Below are 19449 nucleotides of genomic sequence, written 5' to 3' on the forward strand. Positions count from 1 at the left end.
AAGGCAATTAGCAGCAGCCGGGTAAATTCAGACTGAGCTGCTCTCATTAAAGCAACAGGAGCTAAGGGCCTGCATCACATGGCACTTAACACTCCACTTGGCACCTGCATCCGTGCCTTCTCCGAGTCCCAGTCTGCTGGTATTCTCCTTCACATGCACAAAGAGCTGGCCTGTGTAAGAATAACTGAGCCAAACTGTTCAAACTACAACACTGACAGTCCTGATGTAAAATGTCTCGATAATTTCTGGTCTAACCAGACAAAAAAAGAAAAAACCTTTAAGAGCAGCACAGCTCCAGAGAGGTAATGCTTACAACTTTAGGAACACTGCTGGCTTTTGAGGTCAGAAATCTTACCCGCCTTCATGTGCTATGACAATCTGCTGGCTGATACACAGGAAACCCATTATTGAGATTATAGTGGTATCTCTTCAAACTGAATTGCAACTATCAGATGACATTTGACTTGATTGTTCCCCTTTCCCAGACAAGACAGATGGAGACAAGCTCAGAAAAAGAGAGCAAGTGTACTAAACTAGCAAAATGTCAATAGCTCTTACAATAATCAACACAGAACACAGAACTTTCAAGATTTGTGATGAGTGCATCTGCAGTGTGCTGTTATTTGTCCCACAAAATTTAAGGATGTGTCAGGCTTGTAGCACTGCTGGCCATTATTAAGCAGCCTTTGTGATGCGGGACTCTCTCCGGCTGCTTTGATTCAAGTGTTGTGCTATCCAGCCTCATACCAATAACAGCTGATTAGTGCAGGTCTGAAGAGCAATGTTCTGGGATGCATCAACATCAGCTAGCCTTGCAACACCTCTGGCCATCATTAAAGCACTGCAGCGCAGTAGGGCATTTTGTTCCATATTGTTCATTTTATTCACACACAATCACACACTGCTGGGACACAAACAATAATTGTTTCAGTTTTTGTTTTTTTTTTGCTAATGATTAACTATTTCTTCCAAGCATGTTTGTTTTAAAAAAGTATCCATTTCAATTGCACCAGCTAGTTTCCATCACTATGATTAAATTTAGGAATATCATCTGTGTCTTTTCATATTTTGCATAGAGTTTTTCTTTTAATCTCTGTGATATTCCTTCAGACCTTCTGAAAGGCAGTTTTGAGCCTCAAAATGCAACAATTCTTTTAAACTGTAAAGTAAAGTACAATAATTTCTGAAAGAAGCTACAAAGGTCGAAAGTAAAGAATGGACTAAAATTACACTAAACAGAAAATTGAAAATATTAACTGGTTTAAAGTTTATATGTTATTCTATGTAATTTGGATATTTTTCAACATAATTTAAACAACCAGTTTGGCTCAAGAAATGACAATTGTTAACTGGAAACGGATACATACTGCTTCTGCTGGACTTGATAAGATTGTTTGCTCCTGCTTTGTAAATCTGGTACAGAAGTAAAATGTATACCTGCTGCAAGAAATGGAGGAGACTGAACAGTATCTTGAATTCCCCTTTAAATATTAAGTGCAATAGCTCTAGATTATATGAATATCAGCATATTTTTAAATTCAGATATCAGGATCAAAGCAAAATCCATTGTATCAGATCAGTGATGAGCGGAGAGGTTCATGACTGGTGAGGCATAGACTCCCCCAGAGTCTGACAAATCCAAAATTCAATGTAGAATATATATTTTAATTTTGACCATACGTAATCATGGCTTCAAACAATATCATTTCAATAAAAATAAAAGAATATTTAATAAACTGACACTATTTTTTTATTTCTGAATGTAATAAAAATGAATGTTTTATTTGGCTGATCTCTCTCTTTTCTGGTTAAAATTAATTAGGACTACAATTATAAAGGTTCGCATGAGCTTACTTTTACATTTTTGGATGCTGCACAGCCATTATTTGGAGCATTTCAATAACCAATACATCAATACAATCCTTAAATCCAGGTCTTTCATAATTTATATGTTATTAATCCATAACAACAAAATAAAATGCTAAAAACTGCAAAGAAAAATCACAAAAACATCATTCGGTTCGTAATTTTTTTCAATATATTGCAAATATAACAATTTCCTAATATTCTTTTGGAAAGTTGTCAATATAAAGAAGTTGCTTTGAGGCCTGATGAACCACATAAATTGTATTTTGAGTTTTTGCAAAAGTTAGTTTTGCACATACAGCCAAGTTTATAACATGTATCCAAAGCCAAAATAGAAATGATGTGCGTCTGTCTAATTGATTTTGTGTATTTTTTCGTACATTTTACACCGTTTAGGATGTTTGTACTGTTACCGTTTCTCAATAAAGATCTAAAAAATAAAGAAAAACTTGTATCGCACACGTGGCTCCATTTTGTATGCCAGGATGCACTACGTGGCATACGTGGCACAATGTGAATGGTACAGCACACTGTACCCGGAAATAAAGCCTGATGGGATATGTAGTCCTGTGAAAATATCTCACGATATCTTACTCTGTCGACGTGAGAATGGGAGATCCAAACCAGGAAGTGATGGCGCAGATCTAAAAACCATGTAGAGGGATGCCATGTATACATGTGCCAGGCATGTGTGGCTCCTCTGTTTATTATAAATCTATGAAGTCGTAAGTGCAGCATGCAGCGCTTCTGGGACATGTGGATTGTCGGAAAAGTAAGTATAATTCTTACGGTTTTATATAAAAAATAAATATTGTTCTACCTTACGTGGTTCGAATTCTACCGGCATTTGAAAAATATGTATGCATCTCTGAGCGCCGGCGATCCGGTCGCCCGTAACGGGTTAAAAATCATGTCTGATCTCATCTTTATTTTATATGACATCCATTATCCTTCTCCATGGATACCTCTGACATTCTGCTGTGAAAAAATGTCCTTGCTTCTACTTTCCTTTCATTTTCAAAAACCTGGCAGCCAAAGACAGTTGCCTTGAACAGTTCTGGTCCGTCTGTATTCCCCGTCCCCACCATGACTCTTTTCAGTCTTTTCAATGTGTAGAAGAAGAGGACCTGTTGTTTGTTGTGTCTATGAGGCTCAGTACTGCCCCCTGTCAGTGAAGCACTTTCTGCTTCACCCTAAGCATTTTCACTGCATATTTATGGCCAATCAGAAAGACTAATTTTGTCACACATATTCATTAAATACATCAGACTGTTAACATACGTAGAAAATGTGTAATTAAACAAGTAGATTGGCGATATAAAGAGAGACAGCAATGGGCATGCTTCATTCACTTGTGACACAGCGCCCCCAGAGGTGAGCCACAGCACTGCACTGCACTGCCTCATCCAGGTCTTCTTTCATGTATTCCATCAGGCAATGTGTAAATAAAGCGATTTTGATCTTAAAAATGTTGAAATTACCAATAAAAAAGAACAATTTATATAAAATTTAAATGGATGAATTGGTTTTCTCCTGTTTCTCCTGTTGCAAGTGTTCCCCCTTTCCAAAACCGCATCGTCTCGGGGTTAAATGACTGCAGGTCTGCTGCCTGTGGACACTTAAGATTTTTATTTTAGTGTGTCATTACAGCACCATCCTAATCATTTGGACATGCTATGATTAGCACAGGAATGGGTTAAGTCAAACTCAGTATGTAGAGAATAAATGAGAAAGTATTTTAGTAACCAGTTCTTATCTGTAACATTCAAATTCAGTAATATTCTTAGACCTTGTAATCTCAAAAATATAAATAAACAAATAAATAAATTAAAAAAAAAAAAAAAAAATTATATATATATATATATATATATATATATATATATATATATAGTTGTAGACCAACTCTACAAGGAGTTGGTCTACACCAACTCCTTGTAGACCACACAGTCGCCCGAGACTGCAAAACCCGACACACCAACCTGTGCACCGCTTGGATTGATTGCAAGAACGCCTATGACTCAATGCCACATACCTGGATCATTGAATGCTTAGAGATGTACAACATCAACAGGACTCTAAGAGCCTTCATTGCAAACTCGATGGGGCTGTGGAAAACCACCCTTGAAGCCAACTGCAAACCACTTGCACAAGTGTCCATCAAATGTGGCATATACCAAGGAGATGCTCTGTCCCCACTGCTGTTCTGCATAGGCCTGAACCCCCTTAGCCAAATCATCAACAAGACTGGCTACGGATACCGACTCAAGAATGGGGCCACAATCAGTCACCTCCTCTACATGGATGACATCAAGCTGTACGCCAAGAGCGAGCGAGACATCGACTCACTGATCCACACCACCAGAATCTACAGCACTGACATTGGGATGTCATTCGGACTAGAGAAGTGTGGCCGGATGGTTACAAAGAGAGGGAAGGTCGTCCACACAGAAGGGGTCTCACTCCCAGAGGGAACAATAGCAGACATAGAGCACAGCTACAATTACCTGGGAATACCACAAGCAAATGGCAACCTCGATGAGGTCACAAGGAAAGGAGCCACAGCCAAATACCTCCAACGAATAAGGCAAGTCCTGAGAAGCCAGCTCAATGGCAAGAACAAGATCCGTGCAATAAACAGCTATGCCTTACCAGTAATCAGATACCCTGCCGGAATAATTAGCTGGCCAATGGAAGAGATAAAGGCCACGGACGTTAAGACTCGGAAGCTACTAACCATGCATGGAGGGTTCCACCCCAAATCCAGCACCCTGAGACTGTACACAAGCCGTAAGGAAGGAGGCAGAGGACTAGTGAGTGTGAGAGCCACTGTCCAGGATGAAACATCCAAGATCCATAAATACATCAAGGACAAAGCCTCAATGGACAATGTGCTCAGCAAATGTCTCAGACAATGGGGAACAGAGGACGAGGTGCTGGAGGAACCATCATGGGAAGACAAGCCCCTACATGGGATGTACCACCGACAAATAACTGAAGTGGCTGATATCAGGAAATCCTACCAATGGCTGGAAAAAGCTGGACTCAAGGACAGCACAGAGGCCCTCATCCTGGCCGCCCAGGAACAGGCACTAAACACCAGAGCAATAGAGGCTCAGATCTACCACACCAGACAAGACCCAAGGTGTAGGTTGTGCAAGGAGGCCTCTGAGACAGTCCAGCACATAACAGCAGGGTGCAAGATGCTGGCAGGGAAAGCGTACATGGAACGACATAACCAAGTGGCGGGCATAGTGTACAGGAACATCTGTGCTGAATATGGACTGGAAGCCCCGAGGTCAAAGTGGGGAACACCCCCAAAGGTGGTGGAGAATGACCGAGCTAAGATCCTGTGGGACTTCCAGATCCAAACAGACAAGATGGTAATGGCGAACCAACCGGACATTGTGGTGGTGGATAAAGAACAGAGGAAAGCCGTTGTGGTGGATGTAGCAATACCAAGTGACCACAACATCAGGAAAAAGGAGCACGAGAAATTGGAGAAATACCAGGGCCTCAGAGAGGAACTGGAGAAGGCCTGGAAGGTGAAGACCACAGTGGTGCCTGTGGTCATAGGGGCCCTCGGGGCAGTCACCCCCAAACTGGAGCAGTGGCTCAAACAGATCCCAGGAACAACATCAGACATCTCAGTCCAGAAATGTGCAGTTCTAGGCACAGGCAAGATACTGCGCAGAACCCTCAAGCTCCCAGGCCTCTGGTAGAGGACCCGAGCTCAGAGGATGAAAGAGACCACCCACGGAGGGTGAGAAGGGAATTTTTATATATATATATATATATATATATATATATATATATATATATATATATATATATATATATATATATATATATATATATAACAAGGAGGGAAGTGAGCCAGCTGTCAGAGCTCCTAAGGGGTGCAATGAAAAGATCAGTACCCAAGAAGTACAGCCAGATGCCCATACCTGAAGCACTCGAAACTGCCAAACAAAGGCTCCAAGCCTTGGCCAGCCGCCTAAAGAGATACACAAGAGAGAATGAAGCCAGGAGGATCAACCGGCTCTTCTCCACCCAACCAGCTAAAGTGTACTCTCAATGGCAGGGTACTAACAACAGAGCAGACCCACCAAGGCTGGAGACTGAACAATACTGGAAAGGCATATGGGAAAGGGAGGCGTCCCACAACAGCAAGGCACAGTGGCTAACCTCTCTACGAGAGGACCACAGCAACCTCCCTGAACAAGCCCCGGTAACCATCACTGTGGCAGATGTCCAAGAAAGAGTCTCGGGTATGAAAAACTGGACAGCACCAGGGCCTGACATGATCCATGCCTACTGGCTAAAGAAACTCACTGCCCTCCATGAGCGACTGGCAGCTCAACTGAACCAGCTGCTACAGAATGGGACTCACCCTGAATGGTTAACTGAAGGGCGCACAATCCTGATCCAGAAGGATCCCTCAAAGGGTTCAGTCCCATCCAACTATCGGCCAATAACCTGTCTCTCTACAACATGGAAGCTCATGTCAGGCATCATAGCGGCTAAGATAAGCGGACACATGGATAAATACATGAGCACGGCACAGAAGGGCATCGGCATAAATAGTAGAGGAGCCAAACACCAACTCCTTGTAGACCACACAGTCGCCCGAGACTGCAAAACCCGACACACCAACCTGTGCACCGCTTGGATTGATTACAAGAAAGCCTATGACTCAATGCCACACACCTAGATCATTGAATGCTTAGAGATGTACAACATCAATAGGACTCTAAGAGCCTTCATTGCAAACTCGATGGGGCTGTGGAAAACCACCCTTGAAGCCAACTGCAAACCGCTTGCACAAGTGTCCATCAAATGTGGCATATACCAAGGAGATGCTCTGTCCCCACTGCTGTTCTGCATAGGCCTGAACCCCCTCAGCCAAATCATCAACAAGACTGGCTACGGATACCGACTTAAGAATGGGGCCACAATCAGTCACCTCCTCTACATGGATGACATCAAGCTGTACGCCAAGAGCGAGCGAGACATCGACTCACTGATCCACACCACCAGGATCTACAGCACTGACATTGGGATGTCATTCGGACTAGAGAAGTGTGGCCGGATGGTTACAAAGAGAGGGAAGGTCGTCCGCACAGAAGGGGTCTCACTCCCAGAGGGAACGATAGCAGACATAGAGCACAGCTACAAGTACCTGGGAATACCACAAGCAAATGGCAACCTCGATGAGGTCACAAGGAAAGGAGCCACAGCCAAATACCTCCAACGAATAAGGCAAGTCCTGAGAAGCCAGCTCAATGGCAAGAACAAGATCCGTGCAATAAACAGCTATGCCTTACCAGTAATCAGATACCCTGCCGGAATAATTAGCTGGCCAATGGAAGAGATGAAGGCCACGGACGTTAAGACTCGGAAGCTACTAACCATGCATGGAGGGTTCCACCCCAAATCCAGCACCCTGAGACTGTACACGAGCCGTAAGGAAGGAGGCAGAGGACTAGTGAGTGTGAGAGCCACTGTCCAGGATGAAACATCTAAGATCCATAAATACATCAAGGACAAAGCCTCAACGGACGATGTGCTCAGCGAATGTCTCAGGCAATGGGGAACAGAGGACGAGGTGCTGGAGGAACCATCATGGGAAGACAAGCCCCTACATGGGATGTACCACCGACAAATAACTGAAGTGGCTGATATCAGGAAATCCTACCAATGGCTGGAGAAAGCTGGACTCAAGGACAGCACGGAGGCCCTCATCCTGGCCGCCCAGGAACAGGCCCTAAACACCAGAGCAATAGAAGCTCAGATCTACCACACCAGACAAGACCCAAGGTGTAGGTTGTGCAAGGAGGCCTCTGAGACAGTCCAGCACATAACAGCAGGGTGCAAGATGCTGGCAGGGAAAGCGTACATGGAACGACATAACCAAGTGGCGGGCATAGTGTACAGGAACATCTGTGCAGAATATGGACTGGAAGCCCCGAGGTCAAAATGGGGGACACCCCCAAAGGTGGTGGAGAATGACCGAGCTAAGATCCTGTGGGACTTCCAGATCCAGACAGACAAGATGGTAATGTCGAACCAACCGGACATTGTGGTGGTGGATAAAGAACAGAGGAAAGCCGTTGTGGTGGATGTAGCAATACCAAGTGACCACAACATCAGGAAAAAGGAGCATGAGAAACTGGAGAAATACCAGGGCCTCAGAAAGGAACTGGAGAAGGCCTGGAAGGTGAAGACCACAGTGGTGCCTGTGGTCATCGGGGCCCTCGGGGCAGTCACCCCCAAACTGGAGCAGTGGCTCAAACAGATCCCAGGAACAACATCAGACATCTCAGTCCAGAAATGTGCAGTTCTAGGCACAGCCAAGATACTGCGCAGAACCCTCAAGCTCCCAGGCCTCTGGTAGAGGACCCGAGCTCAGAGGATGAAAGAGACCACCCACGGAGGGTGAGAGGGGAATTTTTTATATATAATTTTTCTAATATAACCTGACCAAGTGCATGGTTAGCTAACACAGATATTCTGTATAATATCTGAATGTTTGTTGGCCATTAAATGAAAAAATGAAAAAGATTGCAACTCAAAAATACTGAACATATGTTAGTATTAAATGTTGTGCATGTAAGATAAAATAATCTTAGATCTGCTGCTTGGCAGTGACAAGCTGCTGCGGTATCTTTACACTATTAATCATCTTCCCCGTGACTAACCCTGATGGTGTCATACAAGCGCAGCCTAAGACAGGCAGTCTCATTAGACCACACACACTCATGGAAAACCCAGTTTTTTCCTTCTAAAACCTCCATATTGTACAACCTCATATCCACTTCTCTCTTTATCCTTTTTTATTTTCTTTCTCATTCTCTGAAATCGCCTCAACCTCAACTGTAACCATATATAGTTCAATTATTCTGCAAACCCTCTCAATCTTCTTTCTCCCTCCCTTTTCTCTTCACTTTTTGTTCCTTTCAAACATCTAATACCACTCTGATCAACTGTGTTCCTCCATTCGTCCCTTTCTCTCACTTTCTCTCGCTCTTTGCTTCCCTAGTGTGTTGTCCCTCTCCTCCTCCTCTTACTCCCCCTCCTGTCTCCTGCTCCATCTCTTCCTCCGCTGTTATTGCCTCCATCATGCTCTCTCTTTCCCTTTCTCTCTGATCTGCTCTGAGAGGGTTATTTATACAGCAACAACCCACGCAGAGTGGAGAGGAGCACAGCAGAGCAGTGAAGACAGTTTGACTTGCCAAAACGGGCATCACCTCAGAAACACAACAAAAACTCCTCTTTACTTGGTCCATCCTTCATTTCTGCATCTACATCTTTCCTCAGGTTTGCCGTTTATTCTTGTTTGCAGAGGCTACATGTGCAAAAGCATTTAGTATTTCAAAAGTTCTGAAAGGTTCATATTTGCATTAAGTAAGGATAAGCTAAGGATAAGCATGTAAAATAATGGATGAATGTTTCTGTTCATGTAAGGAGAGCAACTGGCACTGTAGCACAGCTAGCAGCAGCAGGAAGCCCAAAAAGGAGCAATTTGTGGAATTTATTTGTGAACCATTTATTGATTCTTGCCATGTGCTTATAATTTTAAAAATAAATTATTAGTTTCTTTTATATTTTTGTTTCTAGTACATCACTTTAATACTTCCCATTAATAGCAAGTCATATGGTACAGCAATAAGTCACAATCATATATATGTTATATATATTTGTGAGTGTGTGTGTGTGTGTGTGTGTGTGTGTGTGTGTGTGTGTGTGTGTGTGTGTGAGATGTGGCATAAAATTACCTCATATTATGATGGGTAGTAATAACAACATATATGCCATGATATAATTTGTATAAAACTTACAATATAAATGAAAAAAATCACATACTAATTGAGTGAAATGTATATATATTTATATATGTTATATACATTCTGTATATATGTAATCAGTCAAACTCATAGAACATAAAACAACATAAAAAGTAATCCAGTGACTTAATAACTGACGATTATCATATTGTCATAACCAGTCATATTTTTTTGTGCGCAAGAACTTTGTCTTTGCATAAACCAGAGCTCTTTTCTACTGCTGCTGGTAAAAAACAGTGGCTTCTAAGATACTTCTCTCCTGCAATTTTATCGCTTCAGTGGCATTGTCAAGCAGATATAAAAAAATTATCTCTTTTCTTCTTTTTAATGCAAAGTCTCTTCCAAGGTGACACTTCCAGTGGGAGGCATTGAATAGATAATTTGCTGTTCTAGACAAGTAAACTGAATTTTCATGGCAAACAGATCGCTGCACAGCACTATCTAAAATGTGTGTGCAAAGATTCATTTTTCTGGATAATAGCTCATGAAAGCCTCTTTTATAAATCATCTGTGTCTTTGTAACCTCTCTTTGGCACTATCCCCGTAAAAACTACAGCACTTTAGTCAACCTCTTGGCCCCTTTTCATTCAGTTGTGACAATGCCCCACAGGTATTTTAGCTCCTCCACCTGATACAGATTCTCTGCTGTTATCTGAAGAAAGCCAGCCACCCCGTCTGTGAAAAATCTACAACCTCTGATTTAGAGGTCCTAACCCTTTTCCCAGATTCTTCACACTCAGTAGTAAAAAGCTCAATTGCACACAAGAGGTCACAGACTGATGAAACCAAAGGGACAGCACCATCTGTGATTAGGAAGGAGAATCAGGAGCCAGACTTTTTTCCACTTCGAAGCTCTAGCTCCTCATAAGAAGTCCAGAAAAGGACAGCAGACAGTAACTGAAAGCAAAGATATGCCAATAAATATCAGACATAGGAAACAAACAACTTTTCCATTAATAAGTTTATGGGCAAATTGAATTATGATACATCGTTTTTTTCTCTCATTTCGCGTTTGAAAAGTGCATCAAAATTCCATGTATTTATATCTGGATCTCATACAAAACTCAGAGGACAGAACTGATGGTAAAGGCTCACCAAGTCAGCAAAAACACTGAAACAGAGAGACCCAAGATAGCTAAATATGAACAATACTTGATATCTAGTTACACATGTTTGGTTTGACATAAATGCATGAACCCTGTGATCCATTGCCATCACCAAACTTTGTCCTTTTTGTAATGTTTTTCTACCCGTTTCAGTGATCCTTTGTTTTGGGAGGCCAGTCCGTTCCCTGATGTTTTTGGAAAAGTGCTTTGGGCTCCAACCAGACCTGTTTGTCTGGTTGGTGAATGCTGTCCTCAATAGCTTGGTTATTGTGACTGAATTAGAACTGCAGGGTGCCGTTTTTTTAAGTTTAATTTATGTCGTAATCTTGAGGCCGCTCTCTGTTTTATTCGCAAAATCTGCCTTTTCTGTTATTTTTGCTAATATTAATATCTGATATTACCTCTCTACTTTTGGAAATAAAGTGTATTCTGAGCACTTATCGTTTCTGAAGTCATAATTTTACTCCTGCCCTCTTGAGGTATGCTGTTGATGTCCCCATAAGTGCTTCAGTTCAGGGGTTTTATTTCATATTCTTCCAGTTCTACTGTTTCCCCAACATAAATTATTATTACTTAGTAATTCAGTGGTTTCTTTCTTCAGAACTTTCCAAATCAAGTCCTTCTCTCTCTCTAATGTTTCTGCAATAGTTTAAATTAACCACTGCATAAATTTTGATTAATTCATTTTATCACCAGTCAACATCGCTATGGTATTCATTTTAGGTACACCTCTAAATATGAACCAACTAAAAGTAAATTCTCCTGAAAATGGTGTGAAGAGAAATAAATGCTGGGATGAAATAGGGATTCTACTGTAATTCCTTCATTTAAAACTATCAAAACATGCTTTTTTGTGTGTGTATGTGTTTAAGTCCCTAAAAAGAAAAAAAAAAGTTGATCTAAATGGACATTTTCAGGTCAGAAAAATAGGAAACCAAAATCAGCCAGAAAAAGCCAGTTTGGTGCACTTCTGTCTCTAACATGCCAGCTTCGATCTCAACAACCAAACAATGTCTTCTACAGAAGATTGGTATGTGCATATACCATGAATGCTCCTTTCTATTGCTTCCTATTTGCCAAGAAGGTAACAAAATAAAAACAACTGCAGTTGAGCCATATACTGTACTACCCAAACCTCAGTCCAAAAATAGGAGCCAGTCCCCTTCACACAGACTCCAATTGTCACAATTGCTACACATGAAATCTCCCTAAACTAACATGAAATACTTTCACTTATTAATTATATTTGAGAAGACAACATCTCTAGTGGCTGCAGCGGCCCAACTGACACATCTGGGTGTGTTTGCTATGCAATTATTAGAGCTGTCCAAACATTTGACGATTAACTGCACGACAGAAAATGAACCCAAAACAGTGCTGATACATACTTTCCATCCACCTAATTAGGGACAACCAGTTATTTTTCACAAGCTGGTTCATCTAAACGTGAAAGTAGCTAATCAGTGAGATAAACCTCTGCAAAGTAACAGGAAAAGGTTAGAATGCCAAACGGCTTTCTATATGAAGGATATATCCATAAGATCCTGAACAGGATTTCTAGTCCTGAGCGAGTAACAATGATCCTTCACTGAGCAGGAATGTGCACATGATATTCCTAACTACACTGGAGGCTGCAGGCTAAATAAAATGTCACGGGAGAAGAAATTCTGAGTAAGGGCTGTGCTGTTTGCTCGTACGGAATTGCTGCACATACAGAACCAGGCTCTCCAAGGCACATAATTGGCCATCACAGCTTCATGTAGCTCTATGTTAACAAATGTGTTCATCTGCTCTTGTTTTGCTACCTTCTCCTCTGCTTGCTTTTATTTCTGTCTGCTCCTCAACTCTGGTTTTCTCTGTGTGTCAGGGCCAGTTGGCGTGTTTTCCCTCTGAGGGGGAGAGAAACTTCTTAACATGGAGGAAGGGGAGTGGAACTGACACATACACGGCATGCCTCTGACACAAGCTTCACTCAAACCTTCCTTCTCTCCACCTTTTCTTTGTCTGTTTCCCACTCACACCTTCTCCTCTGCTTCACTCGGTGCCCCTCTCCCAACAGAAAGCATGACACATATGGAGCGCCAGTGCCTTGAGGCATCCACTGCTTCTCTTTGTAGATGTTGGTGCATGTCCATAAAATGGTTAAGAAACATGATAAATCATCTACTTGTATAAATAAAGAAATAGAAATGTTTTCTAACATGCAAAAAGGTAAAACAGATTATCCACCTAAATATGAAGGAAATATTATATATGTGTGTACATGCTGTACAAAACGGTGATAGTTTAGCAGTAATTGGAGGTTTTTGCAGCTGTCATAACTTAGCAGTGTTACTGTTTGCCCCTGACATAATTTTTTTTGGTCACATTTAAATGTTACAGATCATCACAAAAAATGTAAATTAGACAAATATGACCTGAAATACAAACTGTCAGGATCTTGGGTTGTTTGAGTTGGTTTCGGGTTTTGTTTATTTCTGTGTTCCTTAGAAACATGGCTGATCTAATCAAAGGAACTATTTTACTTTAGTTCACACTGATAAAAATAGTCTGTTCTATCTACTTACAAAAATAAGGCAACCATTTGCAAAATTAATTCATGTTGATCAAGCAACACCATTCTTTGTTTAAAGTACTTATTTTTTTATATTTCTTTGCTGGTCTGTTTGTGCTTGGGAACTCTGATGGTTTATGGATAGCATTTGGTGTTTTCAAATACCGGATGAAACACAGTAAAGATTTCAGTTGTGTGGATGAATTTAAAAAGACAGGCTCTTAGTACTTAAACAGATGCAAACCTCCACTGCTCCTCATTGTCTCTGTCACCATCTCTATGATTCCCAACTTGCTCCTCAATTCTAAACTTTAAAACCAGACCTTCACACCAGTTCGTCAGCAGCAGCCTCGTCCCCAGCAGCTGCAGATCCAGCAATGCCTCCAACTTCTAAGTCTCCTGAGTTCAACTGTGATCTCCAGTCTCCCAAGCTTGACTGTGATTTCCTGTTTCCTGAGGTTTTGTTTCTGAATCCATCCATCCATCCATCCATCCATCCATCCATCCATCCATCCATCCATCCATCCATCCATCCATCCATCCATCCATCCATCCATCCATCCATCCATCCATCCATCCATCCATCCATCCATCCATCCATCCAAACATTCCAGGCGAGAGGCAGGGTCACCCTGGACAGGTTGCCAGTCTGTCGCACCAATATAGATATTTGTATCCAATTTTTTTTTTAAATTGGGATACAGGGATGAGATTAGAACATGAAAAACAAGAGCAGAGCATTTTTAATCTTAAAGTTCTGTAATGAAAACTAATTAAACATACTGCTCCACCTGCAGCCAACAGTATGACTAGAGGGATCAAAACATCAGTCTTAGGTAATATTAGGTTTCAAATATTAATAATAACTAATACATGAGGTCTTCTTACCTGGTAAATGGTTTTCTATGGATGAAAATTTGAACCTTTTGCAGTAATTGGCTTGTGGGTCAGCCAAAAGTTATTAGATGATCTGAAAAGAGTTTTTCCTCTGGAGGATGCTTCCCTTTGTTCACTCCCTGATTACATCAAGTCAATCAGGAGAAACTCTTGAAAAAGTGGCAAGCAGAACTTTTTTGTGGTGCCTTTGTTTGAGAGGAACAAAACACAATGCAAGAACCATACTTCTTTTCTGTCACTGTCTCTGCTGAATCCTTATTATTACACAGTCATTTTTCATTTGCTGTTGAACATTTAGGTTCTATACGAGCAAATGATTTTATCTGTACTAACACTTTCAAACCTTTCATGTGGATCCCAGCTCAACTACTAACACTCAAATCTGCTCAAAAACAACAGTCAGTGTTACTTTACAGGATAAAAACAATTGTTAGCTAAACACACTGGCAAACAGCTTTGATTTTCATGCATGAATGAGTTTTTACTCAGCAGATGTTTTCAGACGTTCAGATGTTATTTTTCAGCACCTATGTTTGCTGTTCACTGTAATATTTGCATGAAGTGTAAACAAAATTCTTCATAATAAATGTCAAATTGGAGGAAATGATCTCAGTGCTGCTGTGATCCCTCTGTGTCAACAACAAAAGGATTTCTGGTCTTCAGAGGAACTTTCACTATTTCCTGTCAGATCAAGTCTTGATATTCTTCTTAAAATCATTAGAATCAGAGACTGTTTCTTCATTCTTTAAATCTATTTTTGTAGTATTGGATCAGAACTTGGTATAGGCTGATACTCAAAATCAAAAAGACAAACCTGATGAGGAAATCCCTATTTCTAATTGTGTTTCTATGGAGATAAGAGTAAGAGACTTCAGGCCCATCTGTTCATGTCTTAAAGCTTTCAGTCTGATTGATTGATTGATTGATTGATTGATTGATTGATTGATTATGCTAAAGAAAAGCTAGCTAGTCACTTTTCACTATGACACAGACCAGGTAAAAATCGGCTTTTGTTACAGTAAACCTTTTAAGTAAATAAAGTTGCATTGAATTATCACAAATCTTACTTTTATGCACAAGCACCTAAAAATACATCTGTGGAAAACTGAATCAATAAAGTTTATGAAACATAACATTTGTGTCTCTGCCAAATCTTTTGGCCATGACTGAACTTATGTTACCCTGGCCATTCTCCCAATCAAACCCAGGTCAAATCATATCAAAATTCCTCCTATGAACAGTTACAAGGGCTTTTAGATGTTGAATTCATACCATAAAAGGAAAATATACAGCTTGAAAAAGGACTCAGAAATGTGGAAAATAACACAAAAGAAAAATGCATTTTGAACTGAACCCTGGGGGGACAAAACGAGAGATATAACATAAGACAGATGAAAAATTGCTAGAATTATTCTGCTCTTTGGTTATGACATTAGCTTAGCCAGAACTGTGCTGTTTTCCAGGCCTGATTCACTCAGTGGTTCCCAAACTTTTTTCTCCTGTACACCCCCCCAGTGGTTTCCAAACTATTTCTGCCCTCCCCCCCTATGGCTTAAAAATAGCTGTCTGGTTGAATGATGTGTGTGAGCGAAGGGGGTGGGGGGCGGATTCTTAGAGACTCCCTGTTATACTCACCCCTGGCTCCAGACAAAGGGGGGGGAATCAACTTTTTGGGGGACAAAATGAGTCGTAGCTGAACATAGACAACAACACCAGTAGACTACAAGCTACTTGTTAACAAGCTTAAGGTGCTGTCATCTTATAAGATGACTAGCTAAAAGCTAGTCATCTTTTAGCTAACATCACCTGCATCCAACAGCTTTACCCAACAGTCTGTTAGTTTGTGGGAAAAACTGTGAAAAGTGCGTTTTGCTGGTTTGCTGCCATGATTCTAACACACACCTGCTTAGTTCTGAAGAGCAGCAGCAGGTCTCCTTCACTGCCATGTCCATCTTACTTGTGAAATGTTGTCTGTGGAGCCCTCACATCAATCGTCCATCGATCAGAACAACAATATCCGTCAGTGCTGAGGCATCTTCTGCTGTTTTGATTGAGCAAAGTAGGAGGGTATACCGCTCCAAGATGGCCGTCGTATTTCCTGCGCCGGAGCGGCCAATGCGGGGTCTACTCTTATATTATGTCTATGGTTTTAACTGCTGATAAAAGTGATAGCGGACACAGATATGGGAAGTGTGGAAGCCTCTACTGTATCAAATTGACAGAGGAATAAGAGAGTTGGCCATTCTAAGGTAAAAACCCAGCGCATACAGCATTCATGTTTTTTCTTTTTTCTTTTTTTTCATCCAGACGGCTTCCCGCGACCCCGCCCCACAGTTTGGGAACCTCTGACTTAAGTGAAGGCAGCATAAATGCCTTTGAAGAAAGGAACAGAAGAGCCAGAAGCCAGAATCAGCAAAAGAATGTTTCAAAAGTACCAACTCTGAGGAGACACAGTTCTATATGTGACGTAAAGGAACACATTGTGTGAAAACTGTGATTCAGAAACAGAAAAAGAACAAAAAACAGCATCTTAATGGCTTTGTCTTTCCTTACTCCGACAAATGTAACATGATAAAATAGCCCAGCGGCCATAGAATTATTTACAGTAGAGATGACACTTGGCCGCAGTATATTAAGAAAAACCTTGAGGAGGCTTGTGGGAGTCATGACCAGAGGCAGGTTGTAGATTTCATTTAGGAAAAGTCTCCTAGAAAAAAAAAAACTAGCTCCAGGACAGGAGAGTCTTCCAATGAAAATAAAATGAAATGAAATAAAAAATATTTACAACTGCAGCAGACTCCTCTGGTGAAAAACTTTCATTAGTGTGGAACAAGACCCATGAGACTATCACTTCCAGATTCTGAACAAAGTAGAGTATGAAGTTCTAATGGTTTAATTCAGCATCTATTCATTCAGTCATAAGGCAGTCATGAAGGGAGGCACAATGTACAGTAGTCTTGTTCAGTTCAAGAGAAAATGACAAAACTGCTGAAGGTGTGACAACACTTTTGATCAAAATACAAAAATAATGCATAAATAAATATCAAACTTTTATATGTGATCACTAGAAATGCAAAGAAAATTGCAGACTCTTAGAGATACTTTTACAAACAAACAATGTTTTATTACCTCGGAAGAGAACCTTCAGTACTCAGGTGAAATAAAAAACTATCCAGAGAGTTTATGAATTATGCCAAACACTAAATTAAGCATTGCTAGAGCATTGTCATGTGCTTTATCTTTGAAGTTAGTTAGTCCCTGAAGCGGCTGAAGTACTTCTAGATCTGACAGCAAGAGAAATACCAGGAAACCATGTCCAATATCTGCAACAAGATGATAATATTGACATAAAAGTAGGAGGGTTTAATATTTCTATATCAAATTTAATCTACTAAACATGCATTGTTAAAACAAGTGAGCGCAAAATGAGTAAAATGTTTCTTTGACATATTTTTAAAAAGTCTCTGGAGAGGCAGAGCACATAGGGGTAGTGGGTGTCTTTGACCACGACTGTGACATTAGCTGTCACATTATTGGCCAGCATCATTCCAGTGTCATGTTTTTGCACATCTTTTATAGTAGATTAAGTGATGTGAACTCCAGTTATGCCAGGCTGCTTTGGATTTTCATTAAATGTCAAGAATTTCTGTTCTCAGGAACCATGTTCAAAATAAAACTGATATTTTATAAAACTCGGATTAACTGACAATCTGTAAATTAACTTTCACCCAATGACCAGCCCCCCTGACAATGGGGTGTAGACAATAGATGGATGGATGGGTGGGTGGGTGGATGGGTTGATGGATTGACGGATTGATTGAGTTTTGTCCCATTATTAAAGTACATATTTGGTAAGATAAGAGAAACCGATAGGCTTTCCAAAATCAAGATTTTTAAAACTTTGTGGTGTGTAGACTGAATATCTGAAGATTACTCCAAATGTTGATATTGAGGCCAATTTTACACAGGCCCACTTTTGCTTCCAGTAAAAGTGTGTTTCTCAACTTATGTACTATTAAAATTAGTTTAAAATGTACATTAAGTTATGGAATAAAGCTCTTAAAGAAATACTCATCTTCTTCTGCTAAAGGTGTATTTGATTAATTTGATTTATTGCCTATTCTCTGGTGCTTGAACTAACACCCTGTTCTTCAAAATAAAAGCACTTCCTATTTGATTCATTGAGAAATTCACTACTATGTACTGTTAAGATATTTGTGCTAGTTTTCTCTGCACATATACATATAAATAATTTATGCAAAAATAATTTACAGCAGCAGGATTAGAAGTTTAATCAGGTCCAGGAGGGAAACCATCCCTCTTCCCAAAGACACTCCTGCTCACTGCTTTGGGATCACAAACCATTCCCAGGCCGAAACCAAAACACAGGCCCTCAGAGTTCCAGGTCTTCCCTGGGGTTTCCTCCCAGTGGTACGTGGCTGGAAAACCTACAAAGGGAAGAATACAAGAGGCATCCGGGAAGATGCAGCAGCTCTACTTCAAAGAATGAAAAAGCTCCCCATCTAATCACTAAGGCTGAGTCCATTGACCCTAAAGAGGAAGCTCATTTCACATACTTGTATCTTAAGCAGTGGAATACAGGTCAGTTCAATTCAATTTGTCTATATATATTGCCAATTCAAAATGCATGTCATTTCAAGGCACTTCACAAAAATAAATAGGTCAATTCAGTCCAGCCATACATACATACATTCTAACTGACCCTAGTTATCTAATAATGCAGTCAAGTTCAGTTCACTGTTGCAATTGGTTTAAGAAGTTGTTATATTAGCAGATCGAGACCCTGACTAACAGAATTCACTTCCCTGCATGAACATGTAGCAACGGTGGACAGTTGCTTGTGTTTAGTCACTGGCTTTGTAGTAACCCCTCATAAAAGCACAGAATAAAACTGACACCATTCGCCCATTATACACATATCATTCATGTACATCATGTGTGGAAGAGGAGCACAAAATAAACAATATTCATGTGACATGAACTGTCACATGGTTTTACAAAATTGTGTTAATTTTAATCACATTTCAGTTCATGTAAAAAAAAAAAACCATCATGTACTGCAAGATAAGAAACAATTTGACAGCTTCACAGACCAATTATCTATTCATGTAAGCCTGAGGGAACATATTACCATTAAAATGTAAATTCAGTGTTCTAAAGC

The 19449-nt window shown here is 40.5% G+C and overlaps 1 protein-coding gene and 1 long non-coding RNA gene across 3 annotated transcripts in view; one reads left to right on the plus strand and one right to left on the minus strand.

The window, feature by feature from the left end:
• grin2ab (glutamate receptor, ionotropic, N-methyl D-aspartate 2A, b) overlaps positions 1-19449 on the minus strand; it is a 150605-nt gene that overhangs the window by 69959 nt on the left and 61197 nt on the right. The gene's annotated exons all lie outside the window — the stretch shown is intronic.
• LOC148160317 (uncharacterized) lies at positions 1826-17963 on the plus strand. Its single transcript, XR_015764192.1, has 2 exons — positions 1826-2638; positions 16575-17963. It is a non-coding gene; the product is annotated as an uncharacterized LOC148160317 (long non-coding RNA).

The sequence above is a fragment of the Poecilia mexicana genome, unplaced genomic scaffold, assembly GCF_051168715.1.
Source record: "Poecilia mexicana isolate PSO_F unplaced genomic scaffold, ASM5116871v1 scaffold_2, whole genome shotgun sequence".
Taxonomy (NCBI): Eukaryota; Metazoa; Chordata; class Actinopteri; order Cyprinodontiformes; family Poeciliidae; genus Poecilia; species Poecilia mexicana.